Genomic DNA, 22,783 nt, shown 5'->3' on the forward strand with positions numbered 1-22,783 from the left:
TTTGGAAGCGAAAACAGTTCTTACGAAAACAGTTCTTACGAAAACAATAATTTTTTATGTCCCCAACCCCTAAATTTAATTTTGTGTTTGGGTTATATTTTGAAATACGTCTTTAGAGCTTCCAAACTGTTTTCGTAAGAATTTACTGAGTTTTCCATACTGTAAATTCTTACGAAAACAGTTTGGAAGCGAAAAAAATTCTTACGAAAACAGTTCTTACGAAAACAATAATTTTTTATGTCCCCATCCCCTAAATTTAATTTTGTTTTTGGGTTATATTTTGAAATACGTCTTTAGAGCTTCCAAACTGTTTTCGTAAGAATTTACTGAGTTTTCCATACTGGTCAATATTTGTGGTTCTTTCTACAGTCTTTTCGCAGAAAACTCATAAAAAGAAAACCCATTGAAAATCAAAAGGGATCGAGAAGGAAAATTAAAGTTTTTTGCCAGTTTAATGTTTTAAGTGGGTTTCAATTTCAATGTGTTATACTTTATATGGCTTCAACACTGTTGTTTCGATAATTTGTTTGTGTAATTTTGAGTTCCATCGTTTTTGTTGCTTTTTGTGGTCTAATGGTGTGTCTCACTAACAACAAGCACCATTCACTGGCTTCTTGAGCATTTGCAAGTTTATCTGATTTTTGTTCTTTTCTGTTATCAGTTGCTTATGGTTTGTTTGAATTTTTGAAAATATTTGAGTTGAATGAAATCAGAAGTATCCTGAGCTTTGTCTCATCTATCTTCTTTGTCAATATTGTTGCTTAATTTTGGTAATAAAGAAACTCTTTTTCTAGGAAACTGATATGGAAACTGACAAGGAAACAGGAAGCGTCGGATATACGAAATAATGCCTACCTCAGACCAAAAATCTTTTAAAAATTTCTTATATGACCTCACATATTTCTTTAGAAACAAAGACGTTAACTTCTTATTCTTTGAAATGAATTTGGAGAATGGAGAATTTGGAGTTTTCGTATTTGAATTTTTTTCGTTGCAAGGATTTTCAGATCATTTTTCAAGGCGCTTAGACGTGAACTCATTAAATTTCACCTAATTCATAACCCTATTAAGCGCTAGTTCTCACCCTTTTATAATCCTAATGTCTTATAGCTTTACAACGATTTGTATTGTAAATGGACGCTTTGATCCAGTTTTATGATTAATTTGGTAAGGGAGCTTCACAAAATCAAAATTAAGTTCACAATTCTATTGCTCATCAAACTCTTTTAATCTCGTTGTAGACAATTTCAAAGGGAATTTCAAATTCCGAATTTGCAGGGCACAGTCATTGTCGTCATAAAAGGTAGGAGTGTCCGAGTTAATTGAAGACTTTGTCAAAAGTTTTTTGCCAAAGAATTCGAATACACAAATTTTATTAATGCACCTATAGCCAGGATCTTTTTATTCCTTTCTCGAGAATAATACCGGAGAATACGTGCTCGGTCTCTTTGAATGTGTTTGTTCCAAGTGAAACAATACTTTTAGGGTGTTTTAAACAGCTTTTCTAAGGACATTAATCGCAGTTTTTTTTATGAGATTTAATTTTGAATGAGTGAACATTGGTATAATTCATTGGCAGGTAACAAATGCGAGCTGTTGGTGTCAGAATAATTTACCCAATACCATTTTACCAATGTCATTTTACCCAATGCCATTTTACACAATGTCATTTTATACAATGTCATTTTACCCAATGCCAATTTAAACTAAGTCTCCATTAATTACTATAATCTGAACAATTAGGTACCCGTCAAAAATTCGCACGGTATTACGTAACCAACAGCACTTAATTTAAACAAAATCATGCTATTCTTTAGGTACCAGTCAACAATTAACAAGACTTAAGGTAATCTAGTGTACTTAAATTAAACAGGACGCAAACACCACGTATACCAAAGTATATTGATTAAACCTTTTTGAGGCATCATTCAGAGCAAAATTATGACAAAAACTATAAACCTCGAATGAGTCCAATTATTTGGGGTACGTTTCAGTGGGATAGATTGACTTTTATCATTGACGGAAATTATTTCCTCGAGAAATTAGAACCAAATTAGAACGCATTGGAGGTAGTCAAAATGAAATTAACACAAAAGCAAAAGTACTGTCATTACTGCTAACGAGCAATTATTATCCACAAAAAATGAACAAAACCAAGAAGTCGTTCCCGGGCACGTTGAAGCAAAACAAATTTCGGGCGAAGTGAAGAAAACAGTAAGAACAGAGCAGAATCCGGTAAACCATATGATAATTGCCCTTAACTTTCAGCCAATTGAGTCAGATATTGCAACAGAATTGTCCCCGCTGAAACGATAAGCAACTAACCGGAGCCTCACTGGCAAAAAGTCATAGAAAACAAAAAAGAGCCGGCCATAATAGACAAACATTTCGATATTTTGGCACAAGAATTCTGTCTGTATGATACCGGTAAACAACCAACAACTCTTTATTGCTGTGCGATGGCACTCTTAAAACTCACATCTATTCAATTTTGCCACCTGTATACCGTGCTTATTCAGAGTGGAAATTTCTAACCTCCGTGTTAATATGCGTTGCTAGATAACAAAACGGAAACTCATATAGAAAACTAATCGTCGACCTGAGTGAGCTCACTGGGGGTGTTAGATTCCAGACATTTATTCTGGATTTTGAAAAGGCAGCAACTAATATGTTTGCTGAACAGTATCCTACAAGCGAAATCAAAGGTTGTTATTTTCACTTTTGTCAGAGTTTCAAAAACATATTCTGAAATGGGCTTCAAAAAAATGTACGAAAACAACGTACAATTTGCACTTGCCCTGCGAGTGATATCAACTTAGTTAGCTTTGTTCTGTAGTATATGGTTTCGGCCTCTTTCGACTTCTGATAGAAGAGATACAAGAAGTTTCGGAATACCTCGAATTAGAACAAGAAGATTTACAGATGATCGACAGTTTTACTTACCATTTCCTGACAATTTATATTAAAGGTGAGACAATTGGAAGAAACACAAAAAAAACGCAACACCCCTTGCACCTCTGGAGTCATAGTAGAGACACAGCTGAGGGCTTAGCGAGGACGAATGCTACAAAATGTTGGCTTTTGCGCGTGATAACACTTTTTCAAGGCAACCATCATTGACTCAGTACCTTTCTCGAGAAAATTTTTCGCGACGCAAACAACCGAGAAATTCAATATCATCAAGGCGACAAACGGAAAAAAACAGAAGCCGAAAAAAAGTATCAGGTGATAAATTAGAACGTTACAAACATTGAAAACAATTTCAAAATTGATGATATAATTTCTTATTTGCGATCTTTGGCCTACCATACACATTCGTAGTCTTCATTGCCTTTTGTATGCTCTCTAATTTGTATTTTTAAATGTATTTTCGACTAAAAACGCATCTCTAAAACTTGAAGAGCTAGAGGGCTCACTTTCTGACAGTAAAGAGGATGGGTACCAGTAGTTGCTCATTCTTCTTTTCCATTAACTAGACCAATTGGCCTCCCTGATTTTCACGTAGTTTTCCCTATTTTCTCATTTTTTCCCAGTTTGCCTTTTTGCTTTAGTTTTTTTTTGCATTTACAGGAAAATTGTTTCGTTGATGGAATCTGAACTACCGCGTAGGCTGGTCAGACTGAGTGAACAAGCCATTAAACGAACTGTGCTTGCCAAGTAGCGTTATTAGTGTTATTTAAATGTTGCATTGCACGCATTTTAAAACTCAACTGACCGGAAACCCGCGTTGACAAAAAATGTCTTTGATCTAAACGATACTTTTAATTAAAAGCCGCCTTTTAGGACTGTCGTACGCGGGTGAAATTGCGTACTTGATCTTGAGTCGCGAGTTGTGTTTATGTTCTATGTCTCACTTGCGCGGCGAGTGCGCTTTACAAAATTTCTAAATGAATCCGCTTAGCGAATCGCTTAAGGACTAATTGTTTACTTTACTCGATTTGTAAAGACAGTTAATGAAGAATATGTTAAATTGAGCAACTGTACGCGAAGTGCAAAATTAAGAGAATGAAGAATAAGGCAACTGGTATTCCAGAAGTCATAACGAAATGTGAACACTAATTTTCCCGTTGTGGGAAAATGGGAGCAACAGACTAGCATGTGAAATAATAATTACTTATGCACATGCCCCTCAGGAATAGGTACACTAAATAAATTAAGTACATCGTATGATAAGTTTACTGCACTAAATTAATTTATGATGTATGACATTTCTCCCGCTTCAAAGAAAATTAAAATTGCATAAAGTAAAATTTTAATAACAATATGAATAATAATAATACTTATTCACCGGTTAAATAGTATCAACAATATATTTACTGGTTATCATAGCTAGTCATAATTAATAATGTATCAGTTTTAATGTATCAGAGTTTTCACATGTCTTCTTCATTAATGATCAGTTCATTTGAAGTGCTGTGATCGGCTGGCCGTATACGGGGGTCAGTCGGAGACACTTGTCCTATGATAGGCGAGGGAAAGTCGTTATGAATCGGTTCAACTCGAGTAGCTGTATCCACAATTGTTTGTATAACTGAAGGTTGAATCGATTCGATGTCGCCTACTCGTCGCTTCCTACGGGGGGGAGCAAAGTTCGGAGGACACGAATTAGTAGAGTCACCTGATGAATCTTCTTTGTCATATCCATAATATTTAGGACTTTTCCTAGTCCGTTTGGTTGTTCGTGTCAGAGTATGGGCTAAAGTTGTTGTTGGAACTGAAGGAGATGATACGAGTGCTTCTTGCTGAGTATTTGTATGCGGGGGTGCAATAAATACTTCTTCAGTTATAATTTGCTGTTCGTGAGCAGCCCCTGGAGTTTCAGGTATTACTTGGGGAGCGAAATTGTCCGGAACTTTTGGCATGCGTACTCGCATTGCGCGAGCAATGTTGGACTTATTCGAGGATACACCACTACCAGTTTCTCGTTTTCTGTGTTTCATTTTTCTGTCTCCTTTCTGGATGCGGGTACACTCTTTAATGTGGCTAAGTATCTTAGCCTCAGTTGTTTTCTCGTGTGTGCGGGGTCCTCTGCGGTTTATGTAGTCTGTCAATTTGGTTTTTCGTTCTTCACCAGTACCAAATTTTGCAATATCGCTATTGCGTACAGTCACTTCCATCTTACCCGGCTCGCGAATGACCGAAATGTATTGGTCGGTCTTTTGTACTACCGATCCTGGGGCCAACACCTCATACAAGCCGTCCAGATTCTTCTTAGATCTCTTATGAAGGTGCTTCTTTCGGGCAATGTTTAATTGGACAGCGTGTTCTTTCAATGGAAGTGGACGGCGTGCTTGCGTGGTGCGAAGGAATCGTGATTCATTATCAGTTGCTAGCCGTTCGCGATTGGTAGCATCCTTTGTCGCCTTACACATACTACGTTCAATTTCGTCGTCACTCCGGCTGTTTCCCCAGTGTTCCTCCGGCAGCAATTCGTTAGGCGTTACAGTTTCTTCATCTAAATAATGATTCAAAATTTTTTCATAACTTAAGTCAGATGATTTGGGTTGAGTACTTATATTACTAAGTGGTGTATTGGCTTTACGCCCGAAGTGAGATTCGAATGGCGAAAGCTTAGTTGTTTTATCTTTACATATGCGAAGCTGGTATATAATTGATTTTAATGCTGCTTTAATGGTGAACGTAATTACTTCTTTATTTGCTTCTTTTATACATGCCAAGCCTTGTTTAATAGTACCAATAAGTCTTTCAACTAAACCTATTGCACGATGATCGTTTGCCGGAGCTGGTATTAGTGTGATATTATTTTTTGTACAAAAAATTTTTACTTGGTTACCTACAAGAAAACGAGCTTGGTCTATTCTTAAGGAACGAGGAACTCCATGAATTTGTATATAATTATCTAAGAATTTTATGACATTCGAGGCATTTGCATTATCAACTAATTCCGCAGAAGGGTATTTTGAAAATCTATCAAAGCATGTTAAAATGTATATTTCATGTTCTTTTTCGTTATTAATGGGCCCTACAAAATCTATTTGTATTTCTTGGTTTGGAACTATACATGGTGTATGTGCTTTAAATTGTTTTGCGGGAATAACAGATTTTAAGTTTTTACCGACAGCAGTGCAAGATTTTCACTCTAATGCTTTGACAAGCAAGTCGCGATTCATGTATGGCCACCAGCAGTGCTGAGCCATACATATCATCCCCCAGCTACCCGGGTGACTTGCATATAGATCGTCAATGAGGGCCTCTTTGAGTGCATTCAGAATGGCCACCTTCTCGTCCATTCAAACACACCCGCCGGTCACATGAAGGTCCCGCCAATAGCTATGAAGGTACGGGTTGAGGGCCTTTAGTCTTTCTTCATCCCCCCGAATTATGCAGTCTCGCACTTCTTTTAGAACTGCATCCTTACTTGTGAGTGATGCAATTAGACCTTTGCTAAGTATCTTAGCCTCAGTTGTTTTCTCGTGTGTGCGGGGTCCTCTGCGGTTTATGTAGTCTGTCAATTTGGTTTTTCGTTCTTCACGAGTACCAAATTTTGCAATATCGCTATTGCGTACAGTCACTTCCATCTTACCCGGCTCGTGAATGACCGAAGTGTATTGGTCGGTCTTTTGTACTACGATCCTGGGGCCAACACCTCATACAAGCCGTCCAGATTCTTCTTAGATGTTTTATGAAGGTGCTTCTTTCGGGCAATGTTTAATTGGACGGCGTGTTCTTTCAATGGAAGTGGACGATGTGCTTGCGTGGTGCGAAGGAATCGCGATTCATTATCAGTTGCTAGCCAATCGCGATTGGTAGCATCCTTTGTCGCCTTACACATACTACGTTCAATTTCGTCGTCACTCCGGCTGTTTCCCCAGTGTTCCTCCGGCAGCAATTCGTTAGGCGTTACAGTTTCTTCATCTAAATAATGATTCAAAATTTTTTCATAACTTAAGTCAGATGATTTGGGTTGAGTACTTATATTACTAAGTTGTGTATTGGCTTTACGCCCGAAGTGAGATTCGAATGGCGAAAGCTTAGTTGTTTTATGTTTACATATGCGAAGCTGGTATATAATTGATTTTAATGCTGCTTTAATGGTGAACGTATTTACTTCTTTATGTGCGTCTTTAATACATGCCAAGCGTTGTTTAATAGTACCAATAAGTCGTTCAACTAAACCTATTGCACGATCATCATTTGCCGGAGCTGGTATTAGTGTGATATTTTTTTTGTACAAAAATTTTTTACTGGGTTACCTATAAGACAACGGGCTTGATCTATTCTTAAGGAACGAAGAACTCCATGAATTTGTATATAATTATCTAAGAATTTTATGACATTCGAGGCATTTGCATTATCAACTAATTCCGCAGAAGGGTATTTTGAAAATCTATCAAAGCATGTTAAAATGTATATTTCATGTTCTTTTTCGTTATTAATGGGCCCTACAAAATCTATTTGTATTTCTTGGTTTGGAACTATACATGGTGTATGTGCTTTAAATTGTTTTGCGGGAATAACAGATTTTAAGTTTTTACCGATAGCAGTGCAAGATTTGCACTCTATTGCTTTGACAAGCAAGTCGCGATTCATGTATGGCCACCAGCAGTGCTGAGCCATAGATATCATCCCCCAGCTACCCGGGTGACTTGCATATAGATCGTCAATGAGGGCCTCTTTGAGTGCATTCGGAATGGCCACCTTCTCGTCCATGCAAACACACCCGCCGGTCACATGAAGGTCCCGCCAATAGCTATGGAGGTACGGGTTGAGGGCCTTCAGTCTTTCTTCATCCCCCCGAATTATGCAGTCTCGCAATTCTTTTAGAACTGCATCCTTACTTGGGAGTGATGCAATTAGACCTTTGCTAAATACTTTTCCCACCACTCGTTCAAACGACATTACTTGGGGGCTATCCCTTAGTGGGGTGCTTAAATTTGAATGCGAGGAGGGTGTGCGTGGCGTACTCGTTGTTGCATTGTCAGTGAATGACACGCGAGGCGAAGCTCTGGTAGATCGAGAGGAGAGTGTTTTTCCCTTGAGAGATGAAACTTGTTGACTCATTGTTGATGAGAGTTGAGTTTTTTCAATTAAGTTAATTGACAAAGAGGAAGACAACTGAATTTCAGGTTGAGTTTGGGCAAAAAGCACTTGATTGTTGTTTATTAATTGAGCACGTGAGTTATTTAAGGTATTTGAGCGTGGCTTACTAAAAAAGGTAGGAATTTGAGGCTGATTTTTGATTGACAAGTGAGAATGACTTAAAGGAGGAAATTTGGAAGCATTTTGGTAAGCGAGTGACGCTTTTCTTGTATTTACTAGTCTTTGAGACTCAATTTGTACAGGATTAGTTGTAAATGGTAGACTATGTGACGCAGATTTAGAGTGAATTGGGTAATTAGTAACTTGCGTTGCAAAAGAGTCATCTAAGGAATGCATTTTAGTCTTTTGAGTAAATAGTAAAGGATTATGCCGGGCGGGTGTTAAATTGTTAAAGAAATTGCGTACTCGCGGTGCGAGATCGGAGGTGGTATTAATTAAATTAGAAGTGTTAACTTTTGGAGTAGGATATGTGTTAGCGAGTACGAAATCATTTTGACTGGAATGTACTCGCTGATCATGTACACTAGTACAATTAATACCATTAGTGGAATGGAGAAATAAGTTATGCATTTGATCCGCGAATGATTTAGTTTTATTAATTAAATGTACGTGTGGGGCGTGTGTGCTATACGGATGATTGAATTTAAAGAAGGTTACATTAGAGTTGTATTTTTGCGCCGCAAGATTTGAACTATCATTTGTTAAGCAAACATGCTGAGCGGGATTTATGTCTAAATTGGAAGTTTGTTTTGAATAGAATTTTGGACTATTGTTTCGCGGGGCGAGATTTGAATTAACGTTTGTTAAGCGTACACGCTGGGCGGATTTTATGTCTGAATTAGAAGTTTGCTTTGAATAGTATTTTGAACTATTTTTTCGCGAAGCGAGTAAATCAGAAATTTCGGTTTGAGGATTTTGGGTTTCATAATTTATGGTTAAAACTTGTGCTGTATTGGTGGTGGAATTTTTATGTTCACCATCAATATCAATATATAATTTATGAAGTGAATTAGCTGTGAGATTGTGTTTTTGTTGAAGTAATTGGGCATCAGAATGTATGCTCGATAATGTTGCAACTAAAAATTCCTCGTCATATTTGGAAACACTTATTGCTGTTTGATATGGATTACGAGATATGTAATCAACTAGGCCCATTTTCGCGCCAAGTAAATGCTCTATTGAGAATTGATAAGGCAAAAGACGGTCAACCCACCGTGATAACCTACTATTGTAACTTTTATTTGATCGATGTTCTTTTAAAATGGAAAGTAATGCGCGGTGATCAGTGATAACAGTGAATTTTTTGCCATACAAATAATTTTTAAAATTTTCTATGGACCAAACTACCCCAAGAAGTTCTAATTCGTTAATACTATAACGTTCTTCACTACTGTTTAAAAATCGGGATGCAAAATATATCGGTTTCCAACCATCAACTGTTAGTTGTTCTAGTGCTGCTCCCAATCCGGAGCGTGAAGCATCACATTTGATTCGCGTTTCAAATTGGGGGTTATAATGAATGTTTTCTGTATGATTTGCTATGCGAGTTTTAATAGCATTAAAATGTAGTGTATGAGTGTCAGTCCAAATGTATTTAGTGGATTTACGAAGTAGAGGTCTTAATGGTTGGCAAAGTTGAGCTAAATTGGGAATAAATTTACTAATATAGTGGACTGAGCCGAGGAATGAGCGTAATTTTTTAAGTGTATTAGGAGGTTGTAATGACAGAATAGAGGATGTTTTGGATTCGAGTGGCGAGATCCGAGATTGAGTTATATTATATCCTAACCATGAAATTTGTTGTTTTGCAAAGTGGCATTTCGGAAGATTAATACGAAGGTTATCTGCATCCAATTTTTGAAGACAATCTAATACAAGTTGAAAGTGATCATCTTCTGAACCTTTGCTAACAATTAAAATGTCGTCTAAGAAACAGAATGTATTTTTAAGTCCAATCAGATTGTAATCCATTGCCTTCTGAAACTCGGCAGGCATGTCTGTAAGACCGTAGAATCCTGTCTTGAATCGATATGTGCCTGTCATGTCACCACTTATAATAATAAAATTACAATGATTAGCAATTTCAGGGTGTAAGTTTAGTTGGCTGTAAGCGTATTTAAGATCAATAGTAGAGAAATATATTTGTTCCGCGGGTTCTGTTTTGTAATTTGTTATTATTTGTGATATCGAATCCATAAGTGTTTCAATATTTGGCATCTGATATTTGTTCTTGTGTATTGCTTTGTTAAGAGTTTTAGAATCTAGTGCTAATTTTATGGTTTGATCTCGTTTGACTGTGATTACAATAGGTGAAATAAAATATTGGTCAGAACAGTTATTCAGTTTTTTTATATGTCCCTCTACAAGAAGTTTTTTAATTTTAGTATTTACTTGTTCTTGCAAATTGATGGGTACTCTTCTACCCTTTTGATGTTTTGGCTGAAAATTACGATGAAATTTAGATTTGACAATGTGTATTTTTGAGCGACCAATACGTGTAATATGTTGAGGGAATTGTTGTGCGATACGTGTTTTAAATGGACATTGAGATGTGATAGTGTTGACCATACTACCTTCCTGTTTTGGGATTTGAGTTATTGAGATTCCAAGAGCGTCAAATAGATCTCTTCCCACTAGTGGTTTTAGTCCATCACGGACTACTACAAATTCAGCTTCTTCAAGTCACCATCCATTGCTCGCAATTGGTGCCTGTATCATACCTATCACGTTTATGGGTTCGTTTGAAAATGTTTTGAGTTCCTGGGGAGGCGCTATCATCAACCAACGAGCAAGGGGACAATTTTCCACAATTTCCGAAGCAAGAGACTTGGGCAAAATACTGCACACACTGCCGGAATCAATGAGAAGTCCAGCATGGGTGTTACCAATTTGTAGGATGGTGTTCTTTGGTTCGATCTGTATTGCGTTACTTGCGATGCTAGCGACCATATTGTCATCTGAGCTGTCGTAATCCGATTCGCATTGCGGGTTATAATTCATATTTTGTATGGCATTTACCGTTTTATCAATTGTAGTTTCTTCAACGGACTTAACATTAGAGCGATTAGATTTGTTTGGTGAGGATTTCGGTTTTCTGCACACTCGCGAAAAATGGTTTTGGAGGCCACAATTATTGCAAGTCTTGCCTCTCGCAATGCACTTGACTTTATGATTAGCTGACCAAGTTAAGCCACAGCTCCTGCAGAGTTGGTTTGGTGATCGAGGAAAGCTGGATGTAGTCGGCCGTTGATTCGGTGGTCGAAGAGGTCGTTGAGGAATTATTACATTAACTTCCGGAGCAGATTGCGAGTTTGTAATTTGTAGTTGGTTTCTTTGACCTAGTTCCATATTTATGGCCAAACGTAATGCTTGGGCTGGTTCTAAAGTTTCTCGCAACAATTCCCGTTGAATTTCTGGATCTAACATATTTGCAATAAATAAGTCTCTGATGAAGGTGTCTTCTTGACTTCCGAGCTCACAATTTTCAGAAAGTTCTTTCAATTTTCCGAAGAAATGTTCGATAGACTCTCCTCTTGTCTGTTTCGTGGTGAGAAGTACATATCTGTCGAATGTGATGTTGCGCTGACGAATAAATGCTGTTTCCATGATTGTCCAAAGTTCTGCTGTTGAGAGACTGTCTATCTTGAGATGTGGGTTTTGACTACAGACAATTCGACGTCCTTCAGTGCCCAAACTGAGATATAGCATTGACACAGTCTTTCGATCGGCCTGTGCCCATGGCTTGTCTCCGCACATTATTCCTATCTCCAGTTGTCTCTGGCACGGGTTTTCCCAGTTCATTTTTGATTGAGCGTTCCTCGCCAATCTTTCCCGCTCCGATTGTGCCGATGATCCCGTTATCGTAACCTCATAGATCGGTTCAAGTGGTAGTTGCACTGTTTCAGGTTTTGGTTCCAACAAAGTGTCTATTGTGATATTTTCCTTCGCAAGAAGAGCTAACTTGGCCTGCATCTGCCACTTTTCCCATTTCAGCGGCGGGTCTACACTAGGTTTATCCCAAAATGGCTCACTGCCAAGTGGGGTTCGTTTTTGAGCTGCTGACTGCGCCATGTCGTACGCGGGTGAAATTGCGTACTTGATCTTGAGTCGCGAGTTGTGTTTATGTTCTATGTCCCACTTGCGCGGCGAGTGCGCTTTACACAATTTCTAAATGAATCCGCTTAGCGAATCGCTTAAGGACTAAATGTTTACTTTACTCGATTTGTAAAGACAGTTAATGAAGAATAAGTTAAATTGAGCAACTGTACGCGAAATGCAAAACTAAGAGAATGAAGAATGAGGCAACTGGTATTCCAGAAGTCATAACGAAATGTGAACACTAATTTTCCCGTTGTGGGAAAATGGGAGCAACAGACTAGCATGTGAAATAATAATGACTTATGCACATGCCCCTCAGGAATAGGTACACTAAATAATTTAAGTACATCGTATGATAAGTTTACTGCATTAAATTAATTTATGATGTATGACAAGGACATTGAACATTTTGTCGCAATTTAATCTCTTGTTTCGCATTTGTTAATGTATGCTTGACGTCTTTTGTTCGAAATATGCCGGAACCGTTTGAGGTATGCGGTGTAGTTAGCCCTACGCACTTACTTTGAACATGAAAAGAGCATTAAATACAATCAGATATAAGATATTGGATAAATCTCAAAATTTCTTACTTTGTAATTGTGTAAGTTGGCATTGGGTAAAATCGAATTGGGTAGAATGACAAGGGGTAAGATGGAATTGGGTAAATTGTCATGTAACCGAGTGGTTTTAACCAAGCTTTGCCATTAAACTCCTACTCGTTTTCTTCTTCTCGTGCATTTATACAAGTTATTTATACAGATTGTTCGATTTTCATCAACAATTTTCGTAGAAGCACTTGAAACAAACTGTTTGGAACTTTCATCTGAAATTTATTTTTGGTGAACGTCAGTAGCCCCGTACCAAAGTCCCAGTCTACATCAGTTTTAGGCAAGTCTAAATGCAAGTATTACCAATCTTACAAGACTTGGCCAGGTCTTGGGTACCAGTTGAATGTTGACTCCCAAGTCAAAATCTAATTTTCAAAAATTTAGAGTGAAAAAAAGTTGTAATGCCCCACGATTTGGGGCTACTTTTGATCCACTTTCTCGAGGTTCTTGTAATTTACCCCACAGCTATCCGGAACGATAAACTAGCACCCAGGAGTGGTGCTAGTTTATTTTCATCAGTTTCAGCCATTTTCAGCACTTTTGAGCTGAACTAATCACCAAAATAGACGAAATCAAAAAACTTACAGATTTACCAAACATTCAATATTACAAATAGAGGAAGATAGTGAAAAAACAGGGGCTTTGTTAGGGTGCTCATGCTCTACCAATACCCAGCTTTTTGGAGTTCGCTGAATATTGATCCAAGTTTCGCCTTAAAATTTTCCAGTCCAATTTTGGACAATTTTTGCTATTTTTTTTGGGTTTTTTACATTTTTTTAAACTCTTTTTCCTATTGGATTTAGACTTGTTAAGACCTGGCCAACAATTAAGAACTGTCTAAGACCTGCATTGACAATTTCAAAAGTGACGTGATCATAGTTCTGAATCAGTAATGAAATGAAACTTGCTATTAGACTTGCCCAGCGCCGAAGTTTACTGGGAATTAAGTTCGGAACACGTTCAATAATAAGGTTCCAGATATCGGAGAACAAGAGATCACTTTTTCCAGGCTAATACATGCATTGCTTCAAAAAATGTTTTTTATTGTTTACCAAATGTTCCCATTAAATTTGTTAGGGTCAAAAGCAGTTTTGTTTGATGCGTCTAATGTTCTCAAGAACAATCAAGCACATTTTCTGATATAGTTTTCCTCGAAAGATTTCATTCACAATCATTGATTGTCAAATCTTTAGCACTATTAATTTATGCCTTGCTTTTTTGAATTCCAGACGCTTTATTTTATTTTGAATTTTATCTACAAAAGCAAAAATTGGAGAATTTTAAATAACAATTTTTCAAAGTTTTCCAACCCAAAGAGAGTTTTTATAGAACAACTTAATGTGTTCATGCTTTTTAGTAAAAAAATATCGGGTCTTTCCCATTATAGCCCCCCTCCCAGCTTAGTGGTTAGATAACCTATAGCCCCCCCCCCCCCAATCATGGTAAAAATACCATAATTGGAGGGCCATATTTTCATGGGGGGCTATAATGGGAAAGACCCAAAAGATCATACAATTACAAGGTAAATTAACTTTTGATTGTATGATCCTTTTTTTACTGAAAAACATGAACACATTAAAGTTGTGCAAAGTAACTAATCATAGTTTATAGTTGAAATTATTTGCTGCAATTCTATTGGTATGAACCACTGAAATTTGATTCCCAAGTCAAAAACTACTTTTCAAATTAATTTGAGTGAAAATTTTGAATGAATACTGCGATTCTCCAGGTATTCCATTACCAAGCGTTATAGTGATGCTGTTTTCGAGGGTTTCACTGAAAGGTAGAGAAATTACAACCCACAGCAGTTTTGCGGCAAAATGGCTCGGCTGACAAACAGATGGACATTTATAACATCAGCAACATGTTACTCACCGCAACTTTTTTTTCTTTGAGACCTTACTGACGGAATTTTTTAACAATTCATTGACCATTACTTTTCTCAATTAAACCCAATAAAATGATTTTCTTAAACTGTTAATTTTTTTTGAATTTATTCTGATCCCATGATTTATCGAACTCTTATTCAATGGTATTTATAATTTTTTTAGAAAGAAATTAAATAAGAAAAGAGAATTTATAAACGATGAAAATGACACCAGCGCAGCTGTCCACTAAAAAATTAAGAATCTATTGGGCACTAACTTTTGAAGGCTAAACAATCCGTGGGGAAAAAAGAACTTGGGGTTCTTTTGGAGCAAAATCTGTTTCAATTAAACCATTTCGCAAAAAGCATATCATTTCCAGGAAAGCTCATACAAGTGCTACATACACAGCATTTCTCCAAGAACGTTCCACGGAGGATAAATTTTGTTAATTAAAATTTGAGATTAATTATTCGAACATGTCGAATTATTTTAAGAAAAAAATTTCAATCCCATATAATAACTTTAATATAACTACGGATATGTTCAAATTGTTCTGTGAACATATTTATGAAAATGATTAAGTCTTGTCATATCCATCAAATTTCAGTTCTTTTTTGATACATAATCAATGAAACATCCTATTCTATGAATAAACTGAAAGTCAGTTTTTCAAGAAAATTTTATAATCACTGACTTCATTAAAGAAGCAAAGATAAAATTTCCAAAATGAGGTCATCTACCCAAAATAAGTTTGGGCCAGACGAAATCTAGTAAATAGGGGTGCAGATCAAACAAACCGAATGTCAGGCGTGCGCCAGACTGAACAGACTTTAGTTTCTATGTGCCAGACCGACTAAAACACCTAGAAGAGCCTCAAAGAAAATGCGTGTCATTCTTTGGAACCTAAATTTCATCGCGGACTTTTTTGACTAGTTTTTTTTTCAAAACCTGTAAAATATAAGTACATCACAGTTTTTACAGTTGTTGGAAATCAAATTATTGTCGTTTTTTAATGTGTGCACTATGTTTTGACTGTCATTATGTTGTTGCTTACAAAAAAAATGTTCAAAACCCATTCATCTTTTTTGAAAAGGATCAATTCTTTCTCAGACTGGAATTTTGATTAGACCAAAACTTATTTGGACTCCGACCAGAGAGTATTGTACTCCCTTTTTCCTGATATTACTTCTTCGTTGAGTTTATAAAACCTGGTCAATTCTGCTTTACTTGACGAAAACTTATGTATGCACCAGACCAATCAGAGCAAATTTGATCATGAACCAGGTCGACCAGAGTTAACAATGTGTATGGCCCGCACCGAAAAGACCAAAATTGGGCATGGGCCAGATTGAACAGACTGAAATTGCGCAAGAGCCGGTCAAAACAGAGCAAAATATGGGTACGAGCCACAACAGACAAGACAAAATTTGCGAATTGGCCAGACAAAGAGACCAAAATTGGGTTTGCGCCAGACCGAAAATTGAGTATGATCGAGATTGAGTCGACTACACAGAAAGAAATTGGGTATGGGCTGGACGGAATGGCGCGACGATAGATTTGTCCAGAAAGTGAGCTCGGTCACACCGGATCCCACTGTCCGCAGCCCAAAATTGTCTTGTCCTTACGTTTTTGAGTCGCCTGCCCGTGTAATTTTTTCGATTTGTTTTCTCTTTCTCATAGCTTCTTGATAATCATTATTAGCTTTACCAATTTTTGGTAAAATTAGCACTAATAACTCGAGACTCATTGTATTTAGATTTGAGTTGGATGTCAATATTCTCTTTCGAAATTGTCGTTCTTCAAAAAGTAGCGAAGAAATTGTAATTTTTTTTCAAGCGCTCCTTATCATTTTGTTTTTGAATCATCACCTAAAGTTTTCAGTGCAACGGTTCCAAAGAAATATTGAAATAAAATTAATGTGTATAATTGATTTAACGCATTTAGCCTGTTAACCTTTGAGTTAATTAATAATCGTTTATCTGGATAATTGTAAAGGTTTTTGTATAGAAATACTAAATATTGAAATCAATTTCTTTGTTTTTGGAAATCATTAGATAAATTTTTGTAGTTGAATTTTTTCATTTTCTGAAAATGCAAAAATGATCCAAACATTATTTTTGGCTGTTGTTGCTTTTTGTGGTTTAAATATTTATTGCCTGATCAAAGAGTGCTTCATCAAGTCCCCAGGCCGAGGTTTCCACCCATAGTCCACCGTTATTAAGCGAGACTAAGGGTGTAAAGCCTTTTCCACTCTTAAATAGCAGGGAAAAGAGTGTAGGAGTGTAATTTTGTAAAAATTACACTCTCTTTACACTCTTTAATCCACTCTTTTTACACTCTTAAAATTATTTTTGATTGCACTCTTTAGTCCAATTTTTAGTGGGGAAAAGAGTGAAAAGTGTAATTTTGAAGAAATTACACTCTTAGAAATACACTACAATTACACTGTTTTGTCCACTTATTACCTTCTTTTCAACGGGTGTAAATCTTATCCAATTCAGTGTTTCTTATCCAATTTTTCTGAAAGACCACTTATATTTCAAAGGAAGGCGAAAGCACGAGCTCAAAAACTTAGGTTGTGGTGGTCGAATTCTTTCTCCATCATATAGAAAATTTGAATTGAAAATAAAATAAACTGGATTTTCCATTACTTTTGCCTCCTGTCAACTCTTTCCAGTTTATCACAGTTTATTTTTACACTCTTTACACTCTTTTCCCCGTTATTTTTCGGCAAAATCCTCGGCCCAGGTCGACATAAAAATTATTTTCAGCTGACTAGATAATTTGCTTTGTGATTTTCCGTCCAATTTTGCTGAAAAAAACATGATCATGGAGAAGACTATTTTAAAAATTCCAAAATGTTATGGAATGCTTACTGCTCGGTAAAATCATACCACCCTATCTACAACATCAAGCGGTCATTTCGTCTTTTTTTGGTACCACGATTTTAATTTTCTTTTACCTAATATTCTCTTTGTAAATTTCATTTCAGAGGTTGCAATTATTGAGCGAATAGATAATAGTGGCAAACGAAATTGATAAGATTAAATGTTCACTCAAAAAATGAGAAGAGTATTGATTACTTTCTGGCTGGAAGTAGTGGGGAAGTACAAAGCCAAAAGTGAAAATCGGTTTATCCTCTGTTAATTTCAATTTTAACTCTTAATTCCACCGAGGCTATTGTTCATGTCTCACGCGCTTCATTCACGTGCGGGGCACCTACGGGGGTGGCGTGGGATTGAAATGAGATGATGATGCAATATTAATTTGGTTGCAGTTGGTTGAATTTGACAGAGATTATCTTAAAAGAGAGGTTAACTTATCACCCGTTTATTGTTCTTATCTGACAAAACAGTCTGGCTCTCTTGAGCATCACCTCCCAGGTAAAGATGCTCTTTTTGCTTCATCACTTTTGCGTCCAAATAATAACGACTGCTGCGACTGCTTTTTAAAGGCTTGCCTTTTTTATCGAAACTGGTGAGTTTTAAACATTGAACAAAATTTTATAACAACGCTTTTTTAATAATTTTAAAGCGCATTCCGGAGCAAAACTCAGAATTCAAATTCTTCATGTCTGCAAAATTTCGAACAACTACGCGCTGTGTTTTTGTTCCATTTGATCGTTCAGATATTTCGGGGCTTCACATAAATTTATCATTCCAGGTTTTTTCCACGTGATTATACACATTAGATCCATTGCGGATAAAATATTATAAAAACTATGATTTGAGAAAATGTTCTGAAATCAATTATCTGATAAAAGATAACAAGTTCTCCTTTCTGTCGGATCTCACAAATTTTTCTATGGAGCTGTAAAGTCAAAGAAGCCCGAAGTTCGATAAAAGGCTTTAAAAAAGACCACTAAAATTGATGAAAAATGTAAATAGGACATTGCGATTGAAAATTTACCAATGCTAAATTTGGGCCAGTTTTGGTCTCTAGTAATATTTCAGCTGGCCTTAGTAGTTTTGCCTGAGTAATATTTCAATAATATTTCATCACAAGATATGACATCAAGTCATTGTTATTAACCATGAAAAAACTATATCTTAACCGTAGATAAATCTGGCAATCCTAGATAAATTTTCAGCAATCATTTAGCCTAAAACAAAATTGCTTTTTTATAACCAATTGAAAGACTTAATTACCGAGCCGGTATTGGTAGTTGAAAAACTGCTAACTGTCTTCTTAATCCATTAATTAATCCACTATTGATTAGTAAGGCGAGGGATTTTTTTGCAGTTTATCACCATTTAAGTTTAAGATTTCTTTCATTTCGTTCTATCTGACAAGTTAACCATCGCAGTTAGTAACTGTGGCAAACATTTGTAGTATTACGAGAGCCGTTACAAATGAGCGGAAAATTAATCTCGCATTAGAGCGAACGTATTTAGGCGCTAATTAACCATTCTTTCGCCGCGCGCTAAACAAACTAACGCTTGTTAAGACTACCAGTACACAAGTATTTAAACAACTCAGTTCGACTTATTTAAATAACACAACTTTAGGCCTGGATCTCCTCGCTTATATCCAGGATAGAAAATGTACATTGTTGAACGTAGGCGGCCTGTAAAACCACAGTTTCTTTTGATTTAAATTACTTCTGCTTTTGACAGTTGCAATGCAGATCTTTTCCCCCAATTTCTATAAAGATGAAGCAGATTGCTTCAGGGGAAAAGACAATAGAGTCTCATAAAAAGCCCCCAAGAAAACCATAATTGTTGCGGTTTTAGAAGAGGGGAAAAGCAGAAAACAGGCGCCTACGAAATCAATAATTGATGCTCTCAGCTTTTTAGATTTTTATTATTTTTTGGAGTTTCAATAATTTCTCCGTGAGATAAAAAAGAGTTAATTCTCTTGCCTTCTCGGCCAATAGGAAAATTAAGAAGCACCTCACTATGAACGTGAGTTTGTGATTCGCTCCCTATCGGCCCAAACGGAGCTGAGAGGAATTAATTGTTTCTCTCAGCGAAGTGGGACGGAATAAAATTAGAGAGACAGAAATCACTCCCAGAAACAAGCAGCAGACAACTGCTTTCATTTTTCTCAAAATTTAACTTCACTTTAACAATAAAATAGTCGAACAAAATTGTTTAATAACTTAGACAAATAATTCCAGATCTAATTTTATAACTTTCTTTTTCGACAAATAACATAACTGAAGAAACACCCAAGTGAACGATCGCCCAACAGCTCACCTCCAATTCACCACTACACAACTGGTAATTAGTAAGCTGTAATTTTATATTTACTCTTTTATAAATTTAATACTTTCAGCCCCCCAACTATTTTAAATTGAGACTTATAGCACAGACAGGTCTTAGGCATATATCTTTGCCTTCGATTTGTTATATCTTTTGTCAAGTTTGACTGGCATACATAAAGAGATCCCGTATTGTGTGATCTGTAGCAGCCCAGCCAAATTTGATAACTGGTGCGCCCAGAGGAAAGAATCACGCCTGAATTTTTGTTTTTCTATCCGATCGGATAAAAATAGTAAAATAACCACTAGCACAGAAGTGAAAGCACACTAGTAGCCAAACAAATAGAGTAATATATATCAAATTTACGGCCGAAATACAGTAAATTTACATTAAAATAGTAACAGGCAACTGATTCTTTGCTCTTGTAAAATTGTTCTGACCCGGGTGGGGGTAATCTATGTCCAATTTTTAGTTTATTTATATAACAATTGAAGTACTTTTACATTTTATAGTCAAAATTTAACCAAAAATCATCCCCCCAAAACCTATTTAGCCTAATTTTCACCCAATTTTCATCAAATTTATGGTTAAATTTTAGTATTTACACTTTAAATAACCGAAATTCAACCAGATTTTATCCCCCCAAAACATATTTAATTTGATTTTAACCCAATTTTCACCAAATTTATGGTTGAATTTTAGTATTTTCACTTTAAATAAATGAAAATTATACAAAATTCATTCCCCCATAACCTGTTTAGTCTATTTCTAACCCGATTTTGACCAAATTTATGGTTAAATTTTAGTATTTTCACTCTAAATAATCGGAATTTATACAGAATTTATCCCCACAAAACTTGTTTAGACTATTTCTGACCCGATTTGGACCAAATTTATGGTTAAATTTTAGCATATACACTCCAAATTACCAAAACCTATCCAAATTTCACCGCCCCAACACCTAATTAAACTAAACTTTAGCCGATTTTCACCAAATTCACAGCAGAATTTTAGCATTTTCACACTAAATAGCCGATTTTTAACCAGAAATCATCCCCCCAAATCATATTTAGAGTAACATATGTCTAATTTTTACTGAATTTTTGACCAAAATATAGCATTTTCAAACAATTTAACGTAAATTTAACCAGAATTCTTCCCCCCAATACGTGTTTAGTGTAATTTATATCTAATTTTCTACACATTTAAGCACACGTTGTTGCATTTTCACATTAACTAACCCAATTTTGGTTAAATTTAAGCCTTCCTTAATTGAATATTCACTCTGTTTTATCAATTCCTTGACCCGAGTGGGGTAATATTAATCAAATTTTAACCAAATAAACATCATTTTGACCTAAATTCTCAAATATTAACCAGATTTTAACAAAATTAACGTTACTTTTATCATAATTTAACGGATACTAATCACATTTAAGCCTTAAAAACATCATTCTTATTCAATTTTAACCAATATTACTCAAGAAAATAGCCATATTAACGTCATTTTTACACAAAATTAGTATATTTTAACCAAGTTTTTACCACATAAATCTCAATAAGGCTCAAATTTAACAAAGAATAACGGGTTTTAAACTAAATTTTATCCCCCCAACATAGATTTTTAGCCTGAAAATAACATAAATTGATGAGAATTCCCCCATTTTAACCGGTTTCACAATAAAAATTTCACCAATAGAGGTTTTAAACAGTGCATGGACCAAACTGGAATAATTATTGTAGAACATCTTAATCTAACAGCAATAGAAAACACTAGAAGGGGTAAAATAACACGGTTTATTACTGACGGAATTACTTTCTTAGCAATTTTCTACGTGTTTGAACATAATTCTCCCGCTGATTTTTGTATAACTTATGCATCTGAGAACCCTAATTTTCAGAATTTACTAACTTTGTTAAAAACTAAAAACAGTGTGATCGAGATTCCCGCAGAAAATTTAGCCAATAATTAATTAAAAGAGCGTAAACTAGCCTTTTTAACCCAATTTGTACACAAATTTATCATAGAAAAGTTGTTGTCTCATGTTAAAATACGGTCATTAACAGACTCAAGCACTTAAGAAACAATATTTAAACACAATAATAGCTACAAAAATACTACTACTGATGTACTAAACATCCCGTATTAAACGTTTTTATACTGTCTTCTGTGTAATTTCATACAAAAATACATTAATAAAACAACAAAAACAATTGTTCTATGTTATTTATATGTCATATATTAAAGTAAACGTTCAAGATCTAAATATAAGTATTAAAGTACATAACAAAATAGGCAAAGTTTCATATTATTTAACTGACAAGAACAGAAACTTTTTATGCATTTACCATCACTCTTCTAGCCAAACAGAAACTGAAATCTACATAACTTACAAGTGGACCAACCCAAACTTTAAGGAACTTTTGTGTGCTCTAAGAAATCAGAACAGTGTGATAGAATTAGCATAAACGTTATCATCTTGTGTGTGGATGAGCCATCAAAATAAAATTCCCCCGTTTGGTTTACAAATCTTAAAAATCATTAAACCCAAATACATCAACGTTTCTCCTGACGATCCGAGTTTACCAGATAGAGTTAAATTACTTATAAAAACAGAATTTGTCACACAAATTAGATTTTCAAAAATAAACAGATTTCACTAATACTCTGTTGAATTTAAACACTCTGAAAGCACTTATCCTTGGTTATTAAATTTTACCGTTGAGCAAACCGATATTTACTCTTGGGTTGAAATTTTTAGTACTGATAACGGCAAAAACTTTGAATTTAAAATACAATCATTAAACGGTCCTAAACAAATAAAATTCATAACACAAAACAAACAGTTCAACTTTCTACTTTAGTATTAGCGTTTTATTACATAATTGTTATAACAAAAATATTTTCTACACTAATTACCCAAACTAATAATACTTTTGTATA

General features: G+C 35.6%; 1 protein-coding gene across 3 annotated transcripts in view; it reads left to right on the forward strand.

Moving 5' to 3' along the window:
- Positions 1–22,783, forward strand: part of LOC142340262 (uncharacterized) — a 64,142-nt gene that overhangs the window by 16,480 nt on the left and 24,879 nt on the right. Inside the window, exon 1 of one of the 3 annotated variants that reach the window (XM_075390823.1) lies at positions 17,882–18,018. The exons of the other annotated variants lie outside the window; for them this stretch is intronic. The gene's annotated coding sequence lies outside the window, so the exon portion shown is untranslated. Of the gene's footprint in view, positions 1–17,881; positions 18,019–22,783 lie in introns of those variants that run through there. 3 annotated transcript variants of the gene reach the window in all.

This window comes from Convolutriloba macropyga, chromosome 5, assembly GCF_964194025.1.
Source record: "Convolutriloba macropyga chromosome 5, txConMacr16.3, whole genome shotgun sequence".
Classification (NCBI taxonomy): domain Eukaryota; kingdom Metazoa; phylum Xenacoelomorpha; order Acoela; family Convolutidae; genus Convolutriloba; species Convolutriloba macropyga.